The 13,943-nt window shown below is 47.3% G+C and overlaps 1 non-coding gene across 1 annotated transcript; it reads right to left on the minus strand.

Annotated features, from left to right (window-relative positions):
* Positions 1–6,466: 6,466 nt before the first annotated feature.
* On the minus strand, positions 6,467–6,539 carry TRNAK-CUU (transfer RNA lysine (anticodon CUU)). The gene has a single exon. It is a non-coding gene; the product is annotated as a tRNA-Lys (tRNA).
* Positions 6,540–13,943: the final 7,404 nt, after the last annotated feature.

A 13,943-nucleotide genomic window follows, 5' to 3' on the forward strand; every position in this document is an offset into this window, starting at 1 on the left:
TGACACAAGCATATAATAATGTTCACAGCTGCTTGTCCGTGTGAGAGAGGAGCTTGTAAACGATAACAGATCAGTGCTTTAGGGCCTCAGAAGAACAGCGACTTAGAAAAAGAACATCATAGGAGAAATGTGCCCTTGTAAGTTGAGAATACGAAAGCATTAATGTCCACTTCAACGACGCTGAGCGGCCTTTCGAGTTATGAACTCCTCACGGGCAAGCGAGCGCGTTGAGACGCTTGGCCAATGCCTCATAGATCGCCCAAGGCCGGGGCACTTCGATCCGTGACGTGACGCTACCCTGCCCGACCGCCATAAACAGTGGTGATGTTGACGTCACCGCGTTCGTCACGACGTGCTTGGCAATGAAAATGTCATTCCAAGCAGCATGTCGTAAAGCAGCGCCCCCAGCCCTGCTCTCTAGTAGGCGCTGCTTTAGTCCAGTGGGCAAAACACTCAGCTTCTGAGCGTGCGGTCGTATAGGGGTGAAGCTCCCTACCGCCGATGTTTTTCTTTTCGAAGTTATTTCATAATTATAACACAGGCTTTCGAAAACGACAGTGAGGTTTAGATAGCATCGCGGCGATGTCCTCCCCCCCTCCCCCCTCAAGAAGACCTGGCGAGCCAGCGCGGCCACAGGTGTTCCCTTTGGCCCTCTCTGCTCCGACGATCCGTGCACGCGACGTTGCGTTGCCACCAGTGGGAGTTGAGGTGACGTTTCGCTGGTACAGACACCGGCTTTCCCGCCCAATGGGCCGTTTGATGCTTTCGTATCAAATGACGTCACCGACTAGTCGTATATTGTCCTGCTTGTTGAAGGAACTAAGCGCAACGCTGCAGCAGTGGAGGTTAGCTTTGAGGGAGTGAACGTGGATAACATATTCTACAGGAAAATATTGCTCTACCTAAATGAAACAAATTCGTTAGCTGCCAAAAGGCGGGACGTTCTTGAACGAAAGTTAGCTGCTCCTTGCTGTGATGCGGGAACTTGGGCCTCTGTGCTGCAACGGAGACTTTAGTGCAGCAGAATCATTCGCACTACTTCCGGTTGGGAGGGTCCCCGTCGGCAATGTATTTTTCGAAGTACTCATTAGGTCTTTATGATGCTTTTAGGGCTTATAACTGATTATCGTTGCCTATACCGTTCATATCTCCGCAGTTTTACCTGGCAAAAGTGCAGACATGGCAGAGTGAAGACATCGCAGAGTGTTCCTCAAAAGGTGTTTGTGAGACCTTACAGTTACAGCAAAGGCTTAAGAGATATTCTATAAACAATGCCAACGCAGTGTTTGCGAGGAAACGTTTCGTATTTTGGGAATTTTCAAGGGCGTTAAGTATTTTAAGTACCGTTCTGAGAGGCTCGTAATAACAAAACATAATGAGTGACATTGAGTATGCGGAATAATAGAAAAATGTGCGGATAAGCTATAAGCAAAATCGATGACCACGAGACCGAAATTGAAAGACAATACAATCGTGTTCTTGGCAAGCGTAATGCACACCATCTTGCTGAGATTCAGGTGCTAGTGCAGGAGTTATTCTAGGGAAAAATCAAACCCACTACGGATAAAAAAATATGCGTTATTGATGTCCTCGCAAAGGCTCTTAGCTTTCCTATTCATACCTGCCTAGAATTCTTAAAGTGAATCTTACGCACATATAACATATAAAGACTAGTACATGACCACAACAAGGCTGTTTTTATTACGGTTCTGTTATAGACGTAATGATATCCGCAATTTCGGAAGGAGGCGTCGTAATCTGACAGTCGGCATCAAAATACTTTTTAAATAAGGTCCAGTCTGCATGTTTGACGGATGCAACATGAGGCTGAGCGGCGAAACCAGCTAAACTGAACGTATGTTTGACGTTTGTCCCTGCCTTGAGACTCCACACCTGCCGACTAGCATGCTGATGACAGAAGGCTTCACACAAAGGTAAGGTGAAGAGAACTGCAGTAGGACGGGCAACGAATGAATGTAGAAGATCCGTCATTGGGTACATTGCCTCCTTGACGACACATAAAGTGAGCCAAATCTTGCGCGTACGCGCCAGAACGCCATAACCTGGTATCTTCCATTGCAAACGTTGATAAGAGGCCGCTATAAGACTAGTGTATTTTAGGTCCATGGCCTAATGCAAAAATCGCAGCCCTAATAATTGCCGCTGTAGGCTTTCTGTAAGAAATGGGCTAGACGTAGGGCCTTAGTCATGACACAACCTCGTGAGCTAGTACATACGCACCTCCTCCTCACATCCTCATCATCATCATTATAATTAATTAATTAATTTATTCATTATTTAATTCATTAATTTGCTCTTTTCCTCTCCCTCCCGTTTCCCCGGTGTATAATAGCACGCCAGAGCAAGTTATAGCTCAGGCCTGCCTCTCTTTCTTTCTGTAAATACAGTTCTATCTCTCTCTGTTATAGCACATAATTATGGGTATTGATACTTCGTTTTTTTATTTAGCGCTTAAAACATTTCTAGCCATGTAGCGACAACCCCTACAGCAGACGTAACTAGGTTATTTCTGTTCAAAACTAACTACCACAAACCTCCACACGCCCCTTAAAAACACCGTCCGATCTCTCTCGGGTTAACTCGGTCAATACACCACCTCTCACGTAGTAACACCACCTTGCGGGATTTTTGAGGTATCCTAAATAAATAAATATAAAGATTACTGCGTAAATAAATGCCTAAATAAATTTATTTTAGTGGGTAACTGCAGTGAGAACATCTTCGCCGCATTGACGGGATTAGTGTTGTAGCTTCCACGTGACAATCACCGTGTCAGCTAGCCATCGTTCCTCTACACAGAGGTGGAAACTGAAGAAACTCCCTTGCTTAGACATATCCTAAACACCTGAACAACCTTAGTGCAAGGCTGATGCGGCATAACAAGAACTCGCGCGCATGCGCATTGTGTCTCAGGAACAAGGTGCTCTTACATGCCTACAAACGTTGCAGCTCGGCGTGAGGAGCACCAAAAGTCTGTACCATCCGCGAGAGAGGCTTTCCTGGTTGGAAACGGCCGAGATATTCGCATGCCTAGATTATTCTATATGGTCACATGAGTTCCATATGGCAACATAAGGTTCTTGCATAACCATATAGGAATATGGGTCCAAGGCGTGTGGCCCGTGCGGGTTTTTCTTATTAGGGGAGCGCTATGGGGGGGGGGGGCAACACCTTCAAGACACTGCAGTTCGAGAAGGCAGCTCCATACGCAAGACGAACCGCGTACGAAATGTCGGGTTCACTAACCTTACGAACCATCATCATCATCATCATCATCAGCCTGGTTACGCCCACTGCAGGGCAAAGGCATCTCCCATACTTATCCAACTACCCCTGTCACGTACAAATTCTGGCCATGTTGTCCCTGCAAACTTCTTAATCTCATCATCATCATCATCATCCTCAGCCTTGTTACACCCACTGCAGGGCAAAGGCCTCGCCCATACTTCTCCAACAACCCCGCTCATGTACTAATTGTGGCCATGTCGTCCCTAGAAACTTCTTAATCTCATCCGCCCACCTAACCTTCTGCCGCCCCCTGCTACGCTTCCCTTCCCTTGGAATCCAGTCCGTAGCCCTTAATTACCATCGGTTATCTTCCCTCCTCATTACGTGTCCTGCCCATCCCCATTTCTTTTTCTTGATTTCAACTAAGATGTCATTTACTCGCGTTTGTTCCCTCACCCAATCTGCTCTTTTCTTATCCCTTACCGTTACACTCATCATTCTTCTTTCCATAGCTCGTTGCGTCGTCCTCAATTTAATTAGAACCCATTTAGTAAGCCTCCAGGTTTCTGCCCCGTAGGTGAGTGCTGGTAAGACACCGCCATTATACACTTTTCTCCTGAGGGATAATGGCAACCTGCTGTTTATGATCTGAGAATGCCTGCCAAACGCACCCCAGCCCATTGTTATTCTTCTGATTATTTCCGTCTCATGATCCGGATCCGCCGTCACTTCCTTGCCTGAGTAGATGTATTCCCTTACCACTTCCAGTGCCCCGCTACCTATTGTAAATTGCTGTTCTCTTCCGAGACTGTTAAACATTACTTTAGTTTTCTGCAGATTAATTTTTAGACCCACTCTTCTGCTTTGCCTCTCCAGGTCAGTGAGCATGCATTGCAATTGGTCCCCTCAGTTACTAAGCAAGGCAATATCATCAGCGAATCGCAAGTTATTAAGGTATTCTCCATTAACTCTTATCTCCATTTCTTCTCAATTCAGGTCTCTGAATACGTCCTGTAAACACGCTGTGAATAGCATTGGAGAGATCGTATCTCCCTGCCTGACGCCTTTCTTTATTGGGATTTTGTTGCTTTCTTTATGGAGGACTACGGTGGCTGTGGAGCCGCTATAGGTATCTTTCAATATTTTTACGTACGGCTCGTCTACACCCTGATTCCGTAATGCCTCCATGACTGCTGAGGTTTCGGCAGAATCAAACGCTTTCTCGTAATCAATAAAAGCTATATATAAGGGTTGGTTATATTCCGTAGATTTCTCTATCACATGATTGATAGTGTGAATATGGTCTATTGTTGAGTAGCCTTTACAGGATCCTGCCTGGTCCTTTGCTTGACAGAAGTCTATAAATATATATATATATATATATATATATATATATATATATATATATATATATATATAATTGAAAAACTGCAGGCGCACATAGAAAAGTAAAAAGAAATGTTTACTTCTGAGGTTTCGGATGGCCGGGATCCGACCTTCATCAAGAATGAAATTGCAATCGCGCCCTTGCAATCGTATTCTTGATGGATGCCAAACCCTTACCGAGGCGTTGACACTAAAGGTTTTTTTTTCGTTTTCCCACGTGCGCCTGCTGTTCTTTTCATTTTATGAATCACCAGTTGAGAAGAAATACTTTCTTTATTATAGACAGATGCAGTGGCAAATAAATGTTCGACGCATATTTGCGCATCTGATTTTTTCCAGCCTTTTATGCAGGTGACATAAATGACGGTAATGTATTCGCTTCTGTAGTACGCACACTAAGTTGAACACAGAAGAAAGTTCACAATAAAATTTAGGATACACAGGAAAAAATAAAACAAGCACTAGAAGATAGGAAGGCCAAGGATCTGATCCAGAACAGTCCTTCCCAGTGACATCGTAAGTGGGTTGAAAGGCGCGATTGTGCAGGTCGTCTGTTCAAATGCATTGCCTTTATATTCGTATGCTACTCAGACAGAGCATGACTGTTACATATATCGCGATCTAATTGGTTCCACTTCCCTATTGCAGGTGGAAATAACTTGTGTTTAAATGCGTTGACCATGTCAGAATATTTTAGCAATTTGTGCAGATGCTTATGTCGGCTTTCACGTGAATATGAATTAGAAAGACATGTTTAGAGGGGTCCGTTTTATAACTAATATGAAAAATTTCAAACGGAAATGTTAGTCGGACTGCATCGCCACAGCTTCTAATGTCGGACGGCCAGAGCTAGGCCAAGAACACATTAGAAGGGGAATCCGTGTAGTTTACAGTTGTGAATAAACCTAACAGCCGTATGTAGAGCAGTTTCTAGTAGTTTCTTGTATTCTTAGTCTTCGAATGCCGAAACAATATTGTATTAGCTTAGTCTAAAACAGGTCTCAGGTGGAAGGTTATTTAAGCTAGGAGTTTGGTGGGCGGAGGTAAGAGGTCTTAGGCATAGTTTAAGTTAGAACAGTTTGCGCAGTGCAGTCCATGGTGGCGAAGCATCTGATGTGAGTGTCACATTTCTGATCACATGTTAACCTTGTCGGGCCCTTGGCCCTCTCTGCAGCGCGCACGGGGGAAGCCTTTAAAACGCGCGCCACAACGGCACTCGTCGCATGGAGCATGCGCATCGATCGCGGTATCGTAAGAACTCGCGCGGGGACTGCCGGGAAGGCGGCTGCCCGATAAGAAGGCAGCGGAGACTGCACTCGTGGCTTTTTGCGGGGCGCGGGCCTGGGGAGGCGCTGGTGGGGCGTGGCCCGTCTAGGTTTCTGTCCGAGCGTGCTACAGAGCAGGGGGAAAAGCGTCTTTGTATTGTGTCTGCATGAAAGAGTGCTCTTGTTGTTCGCTTGTGGGACTATCTGCGCGCCTGGTTCGGTGCTTGCGTGCTTTCTGCGCTTTAATTCTGTTATCGCCCGAAAGATTGTGTCGGTTGATGGTTTGTAGCGGCCGTTCTTTCGTCGCTCCCTTTGGCTTGTATATTTTGTTGCTTCGCTGTTTTGCTGCTTGCTTCTTTGCTTTTGCTGCTTTTTGCTGCTTTGCTTATTTACTGCTTGCTTCTTTGCCTTGTTCTTTTCTGCTATTGGCCGCGAGGCTGCGGTAATTTTGAGTGTTACGTTCTATCGTAAATTAAAACGGTTTTTGTTCTTTGCGCCACTGGTCCTCTGTCGTGCTGGTAGCGGCTCGCGGACCCCCTGAGCGAAGGCGAGGGGCCTTCATCTGGCGCCCAACGTGGGGCCCGAACCCACGACCCTGAGATTAAGAGTCTCATGCTCTACCGACTGAGCTAGCCGGGCCCCAACGTGGGGCCCGGCTAGCTCAGTCACCGCTCAGACACCGGCTCTGCCGTTTCCGTTTTCGGCGACCGTGTGAGAAGCGCCTGCGAGACGAAACGTCTACAGTTACGAAGTGTAAACACGACCCTTCGCATGGCATCCGCTCACGTTGCGTCCGCTACGTCAGCAGCCCGGTTAACGGTTACCATGAATGATAAAAAATTCCGGCAACGCTTCCTACACCTTCCAGGACTTTCTTGTCCCGTGATTTTGGGCCGTAACTTCATAGCCAAAGCAGGAATCGTTCTCGATCTGTCTAAAGGCACCTACCAGTATGGCATGCATGCACATCCACTCAAGTTCATGAGTAAGCCAAGAGAACCACAGACAAATCTGTTTTCCACCAATATATCTGCGGTATCCGAGACTGGTAGTGGTATTCTCACTGTTCTGAAGTCCTTCACAGGATCTCCGGCGGAGAAGACCAAAATCGAGACAGCGCTTAAACCATTTGCAGAAATGTTCACGGAAGCTCCTGGCAGCGTTAATGTGCTGACTCATAGGATAGACACCGGAGGCGCCCGCCCAATTCGTTTCAACCCGCGGCCCCTGAGCATCCACAAGCGAGCACTTCTTGATAGTGCGCTAGACGAAATGATCGCTACCGGTGCAGTAAGACCGTCTAAGAGCCCCTGGGCATTCCCAGTTGTACTAGCACCTAAGAAAGATGGCACGGCGCGGTTGTGTGTCGACTACCGTCGGTTGAACGCTGTCACAGTTCGAGACTCGTACCCCTTCCCATCAATCGATTCAGTGATGTATTCGCTTGGGTCCGCAAAGTTCTTCACTACTTTAGACTGCAGCAGGGGCTTCCTGCAAATTCCGATCGCCCCCTGCGATATTGCCAAGACTGCATTCACTTGCCATCGGGGACTGTTCGAATTTGTCCGATTGCCTTTCGGTTTGTGCAATTCACCTGCAACCTTTCAACGTGTAATAGATATTGTGCTTCAAGACGCCAAGTTCAATTACGCAATGGCTTACATGGATGACGTGGTAGTGTTCTCGAATACCCTGGAGGAGCATCTCCTTCACCTAACCACCGTTTTACAACGAATGCAGGCTGCAGGCATCACCATTAACCCCCGGAAAGTTCAACTGGTTTCGCCCAGAATCAACCTCCTAGGTTTCATCGTCGAGCAAGGCACATTCCGACCTGACGAGGAGAAACTCCGGGCTATACTGCAGCTTCCACCACCAACCGACGTCAAGAGCCTGCAGCGGTATTTGGGCATGGTGGGCTTCTACCGCCACTTTATCCCCAACTGCGCTGACCTGGCAAGACCTCTCCACCAGCTCCTACGGAAAGGTGCCAGTTGGCACTGGACTGACGTGGAGCAGGGATCATTTCGGGCTCTGTCATCGGCTATCGCCGATACCGCACGTCTGCTGCTTCCCGACCTCAACCTGCCATTCACCGTGCAGACCGATGCAAGTGAGTATGGCATCGGCGCAGTCTTGCTTCAGAAGCACCAAGGAAAGCTTCACCCTCTGGCTTTTGCAAGTCGCACTCTCACAGGAGCGGAGCGGAACTATACCGTAACAGAGAAAGAGTGCCTAGCAATTGTATTTGCACTAAAGAAATTTGACATGTATCTGGATGGGGCTGACTTTACTATTCAGACTGACCACCAGGCGCTGACGTGGCTGTCAAAGCTACAAAACCCAGCCGGCCGTTTAGCCCGTTGGGCCCTCTCTCTTCAGAAATATAATTACAGAGTAGAATACAGGAAAGGCACCTTCAACAAGGTAGCGGACGCCCTGTCCCGAGCACCACTCTCTGGGGATGGCGAGCCGGCACCCGAAGTCCTGGCTGTGGCAGTGCCTGTGGACGCCTGGGGAACACTGATCTCCCGCCAGCAGCTACTCGACGCCCAGCTAAGCGACGACCAGTGCAACTTGATACGCAAGGCACTGGGCGGCGCCAACCCTGCCGGTAACGGCAACTACGACTGCTACATGCAAGCAGACGATGGCCTGCTCTTGCGGTATATACCTGCTGCCGATACGGATTGCGGTGAGTCCCCATTCCGTGTCGTTGTGCCTAGGAAGCTGCGCAAGCCTTTTCTAGAGTACTTTCATGACACCCGGCTCGCCGGTCATAGCGACGGCAAGAAAACATTCGAGAAGTTGTGTCGCGTCGCGACATGGCCGCACATGAGAAAGGATGTCTTTAGATACGTTCGCACATGTCCTACCTGCCAGACCGTGAAACCGAGGGGAGGGAAGCCACCGGGCTTCATGCAACCAGTTGAGAGTCGATACCCATGGGAAATTGTGGCATGTGATGTTATGGGCCCATACCCCAGGTCAGCTAAAGGGAATCGATACTTGTTAGTGGTCACTGACCATTTCTCCAAATGGGTAGAGCTGTACCCGCTGCGCAAGCTGGATTCTAAGATAATCTGGGATAGGTTGTTGGAAGCGTTCACCCGTTTCGGTTTCCCAGCGCAGCTTATCACAGACAATGCCACATATTTCACAGGCAGGATATTCGTTGACACTTGCAAAGCTCTTGGCGTGCAGCACAAAAGGACGACACCATACCACCCTCAAGCCAACATCACGGAGCGTGTCAACAGAAACCTTAAAACAATGCTGGTGGCTTTCACCGAGCGGCACAAGGACTGGGACGTTCGTATCCAGGAGATGGCTTTCGCCACAAGGACCACAGTAAACCGGTCGACAGGGTTTACGCCAGCGGCTATTCTTCTCGGTCGCGAGCTCCGGTTTCCTATTGAGCATGCATTCACCAACGGCTCTGAATTACCAACTTGCAATTACTCCACGTTCACACAAACTCTTTCCAGCCGCCTGGCCCACACTCTGAAGGAGGCCAGGGAAAACTTGGACCTTGCCCGCCTGGAACATGGCAATCAGTACAACAAAGGCAGGCGGGCCCTGGAGTTCGCGGTCGGCGACGAAGTGCTCCGCCGCACGCACCCACTCAGCGATGCTGCAAAAGGGTTTGCTGCTTCCCTCGCGCCTAGATGGGATGGCCCTTACGTGATCGCGAAACGTATTTCTAGTTTGGTGTACCTCTTGCGGGAAAAACACGGCAGCAGAGTAATAGGGCCCGTAAGCTTGCACGACCTCAAAGCGTACTACGAGCGCCCATCGGACAGCAGTTAGCCTTTACCACGAGTCCAGCAGTTAACGCGGCTGTACCCTACGTCCGTTATCTGTTAATCGCGACTTCTTTTTACATTTGCTGTCCTTGGATATCCTCGCCTTACGCAGAATGCCATGCTACCACTCCAGCGAATGTGACCAGCCTGGCTGCCACGGCGGCCCATCGAAACATCACCTACGTCGTCGGCCTCTCACCGGGGCGACCGATGTGCGCTAGCGTTGGTTGGGCGAAAAGTGCATTGACTCTGAAGGAGCGCACGCCTTGAGCGCAACTGGGGCCGTCACGGGGAGCACCGAACGACGCCAGACACCATTCCAGCCCATCGCGTGCCAACTGCCCCGAACATTTTGCTTCGCAAAAGCCGTGATGTACTCGACTAGGACGATGCATGGTGCGGTTGGACATAGTGTCGTTACATAGTGTCGTTACATAGTGTCGTTACATAGTGTCGTTACATAGTGTCGTTACATAGTGTCGTTACATAGTGTCGTTACATAGTGTTGTTACATAGTGTCGTTACATAGTGTCGTTACATAGTGTCGTTACATAGTGTTGTTACATAGTGTCGTTACATAGTGTTGTTACATAGTGTCGTTACATAGTGTCGTTACATAGTGTCGTTACATAGTGTCGTTACATAGTGTCGTTACATAGTGTCGTTGGACACCCAGGCGGGTGTCCGGTCTTGTACGGGGGGGAGTGTCGGGCCCTTGGCCCTCTCTGCAGCGCGCACGGGGGAAGCCTTTAAAACGCGCGCCACAACGGCACTCGTCGCATGGAGCATGCGCATCGATCGCGGTATCGTAAGAACTCGCGCGGGGACTGCCGGGAAGGCGGCTGCCCGATAAGAAGGCAGCGGAGACTGCACTCGTGGCTTTTTGCGGGGCGCGGGCCTGGGGAGGCGCTGGTGGGGCGTGGCCCGTCTAGGTTTCTGTCCGAGCGTGCTACAGAGCAGGGGGAAAAGCGTCTTTGTATTGTGTCTGCATGAAAGAGTGCTCTTGTTGTTCGCTTGTGGGACTATCTGCGCGCCTGGTTCGGTGCTTGCGTGCTTTCTGCGCTTTAATTCTGTTATCGCCCGAAAGATTGTGTCGGTTGATGGTTTGTAGCGGCCGTTCTTTCGTCGCTCCCTTTGGCTTGTATATTTTGTTGCTTCGCTGTTTTGCTGCTTGCTTCTTTGCTTTTGCTGCTTTTTGCTGCTTTGCTTATTTACTGCTTGCTTCTTTGCCTTGTTCTTTTCTGCTATTGGCCGCGAGGCTGCGGTAATTTTGAGTGTTACGTTCTATCGTAAATTAAAACGGTTTTTGTTCTTTGCGCCACTGGTCCTCTGTCGTGCTGGTAGCGGCTCGCGGACCCCCTGAGCGAAGGCGAGGGGCCTTCAACCTAATACCCAAATATTTCTGTTCGCTTATTCTTATTTACTTGTAAAAAGTGAGATATTGCTTCTTCTAACAGTCATTGAAAGTAGCAGTACGGGACGCGTTCTTTGCCAAAATTTGATGTGCATGCCCTGTTGCTCTGTGTTGCAGTGGTGCGGTTCTACAAACTCACGCACTGCGGGTCTCGGGATTAAATCCGTTTTGATACTGAATAATGGTTCTTTCTCTGCGAAAATCACCATGGTATAAGAGGAAAGCACTCGTGATGGAAATCCGGTTAGCATCACTTGTAATGTGCGACCTATCGCTTAACTAGACATTAATACAAGGTTGGTACTACAAAGATTTCTTATGTATGGCAGCGACTTACTGCCAGTGGAAGGCATTTTCGATAAATGTGGCATTTTTTTTTTCTGTGAGACATTTAACGTGGCTTCTGGGAGACCCAGTTTGAGTATAAGAGTTTCTAACAAAAGGAACGATTTTATACACATAAGAAGTGAAGCGTTTAAAATATGGCGAAAGTCTAAATTGTCAAACATAATGAAAAAATGTACTCGCACACAAGATCTCGAGGAAGGATTGAGATGCCCTGTTATATTAGGTAAGCGTACCTATAGAAGATATAGCAACAAATAAAGACGTCCCAAAGATATGGAGTTGTAATACTTTGAATTGATACCGCCTAAAACTGACGGGACGACATAGTCTTACTACCTGCCGTTCGAATAATCTACATGTGTAAACAATGTAAAACTGATAGATTCCAAAATTAAACCAACAGATCTTGCCTCCCGCACTGCGTTCCGGCTGCTTACAGATCAATTACCGCGGTTTCGCACTTTGAGGCATTGAAGGAGAAACGGGGCTCAGATTAACACATGACGAACGAGTACCTGCCTCTCTACACAATTTACCTAGGCAGTTCCGATATCAACAAAATTCACCGAGTTATAAATATTTGCCATCATTTTTCAGCGCATGCTCGAGCACTGGCAATCAGTGACCGCTACCATTCTTTAAATTATATGTATTGATTTAATGCTCAAATGTCCTGGAGTGGCTGTTGCTGTAGAACGAGAATACCTTATAAATATCCATGCTGAGAAGTGGATTGCACTCAAGCATTACTATTCACGTAATTTCGCTTGTGGGTTTGTATCTCACCTGTGACGTTACCGTGCTCCTTCCGAGTTGACCGTGTTGATGGGGAAGAAAATAAACTTGATGATGGTATTTTTCCTATAAAAAATAGTAAATATAGCAAAAAAATCTTTAGAAGTCGCTTTGCTCATACCTCTCCCCGTAAAACAAATAAAGGCTTTGTTTTGCGCATACAATAAAAGCAGCCATGCCTGACAAAATAAAACCTTCATTATGATAAAACGTGCAGTTCGCTATTTACGGTATTTTTTGAGCTTCTATGATATGCAGATAGTACTGAATTTAGCAATATCTTCTGGAAAATGTAACTCCTAATACAAACATGATATATGAAATCATTTCATTAGAGGGCAATATAAAAAGTGAGTAAAAGAGAGATCTTCTGTAATTACGTTAGCTTCGCTTAGATGTTTAGGGTTGAAACATAAATCCTGCGCCTACTACTGTAAAGATCATCTTTAAAATTTTTTTGAAAACTGAACAACGTGCATCTCCGTGAAATTGAATTTAGTTGACGTCGTAGAGTAAACGAGGGTTGCACTGTGGGCTTGTTGGTAATGCATCTTCAAGGGGTGTACGGTACCGCGATTAAACGACGGGACAAAAGAAGACACACAGGAACACACACAGCGCTAACTTGCAGCATTGCTTATTATCGAAAACCAGGTCGTACTTATACACTCAGCCAACATGAGTCACAGCCAGGTGAGCAGATAAACAATCAGAGCGAAACATTTTTGTAAGTGATATGTTAAGCCATGTGCAAAAATTTCAGTTCTTTTTCAGAGAAAGCCAATGGCGGTTTGCTGATACATGAATCCCCTAGGGAATCAGTCTGCTCGGCTCCTGTTATAAATCTTGTGAGTTCGCGCCTATTTCTATCAGTAACGGTTGTTTATTCGAAGAGAGGGGAGCACTTATGTTGCGAACAATGAAGGGAGAGAAACCCATCTTATACAACTTTGACGACTTTATTTTTGTGTTCGCGCAGTCTATGATAGATGCATCTGCCTGACTGTCCGACGTAATAATTCCCACTCGCTAAGGGTATACGATATATAATTGATGTCTTACAATCTCTAAACTTCTTCCTGTGTTTAACTTGGCAGCTAGGAACACTTCCTTTCTTTTCTGGTCTTGTTTTCCTGCACAAGCTGTACAATCGCGCTACCGCACACCCCTCGTAAAGTCCGCATCAGAAGTTTGGTCATCCTAAATGATGTAATACAGTTTTCGTTTTCAGCGTTCACATTCTTTTGACATCATGAATGAACGCAATACATCAAACTTACACCCATATTATGTACCAATGCTTAAGGCAGTCGCCAGAACTTTTGTTGCTCCTGCTGCGAGAACAGCCATGATTAAATATTACGCTGCATTGTCTTCAGTCTAGCTTTGTCATCCGACTCTCCTCATGCCGTCATCATCGCGCCATGGTCGTCATATGGTCGTCTTCCTGTCGTCATTGCCACACTGTTGTTCTTTGATTGTCGTCGCTTCAGTAACGTCATGCCATCGTCGTTATGCCATCGACGTCATACTGCATTCGTGGTTCTATCGGCCTCAATCAATCTTCATAATTCTATGGTAATTATACGTCGTTATGCAATATTGATTATGCCACCCTTCTCAAGCCGTCATCATCGGGCACCTGCCGTCATGCCTCCGTCAGTCCATTGTCATAATGCT

This window comes from Dermacentor andersoni, chromosome 7 (genome assembly GCF_023375885.2).
Source record: "Dermacentor andersoni chromosome 7, qqDerAnde1_hic_scaffold, whole genome shotgun sequence".
NCBI lineage: Eukaryota > Metazoa > Arthropoda > Arachnida > Ixodida > Ixodidae > Dermacentor > Dermacentor andersoni.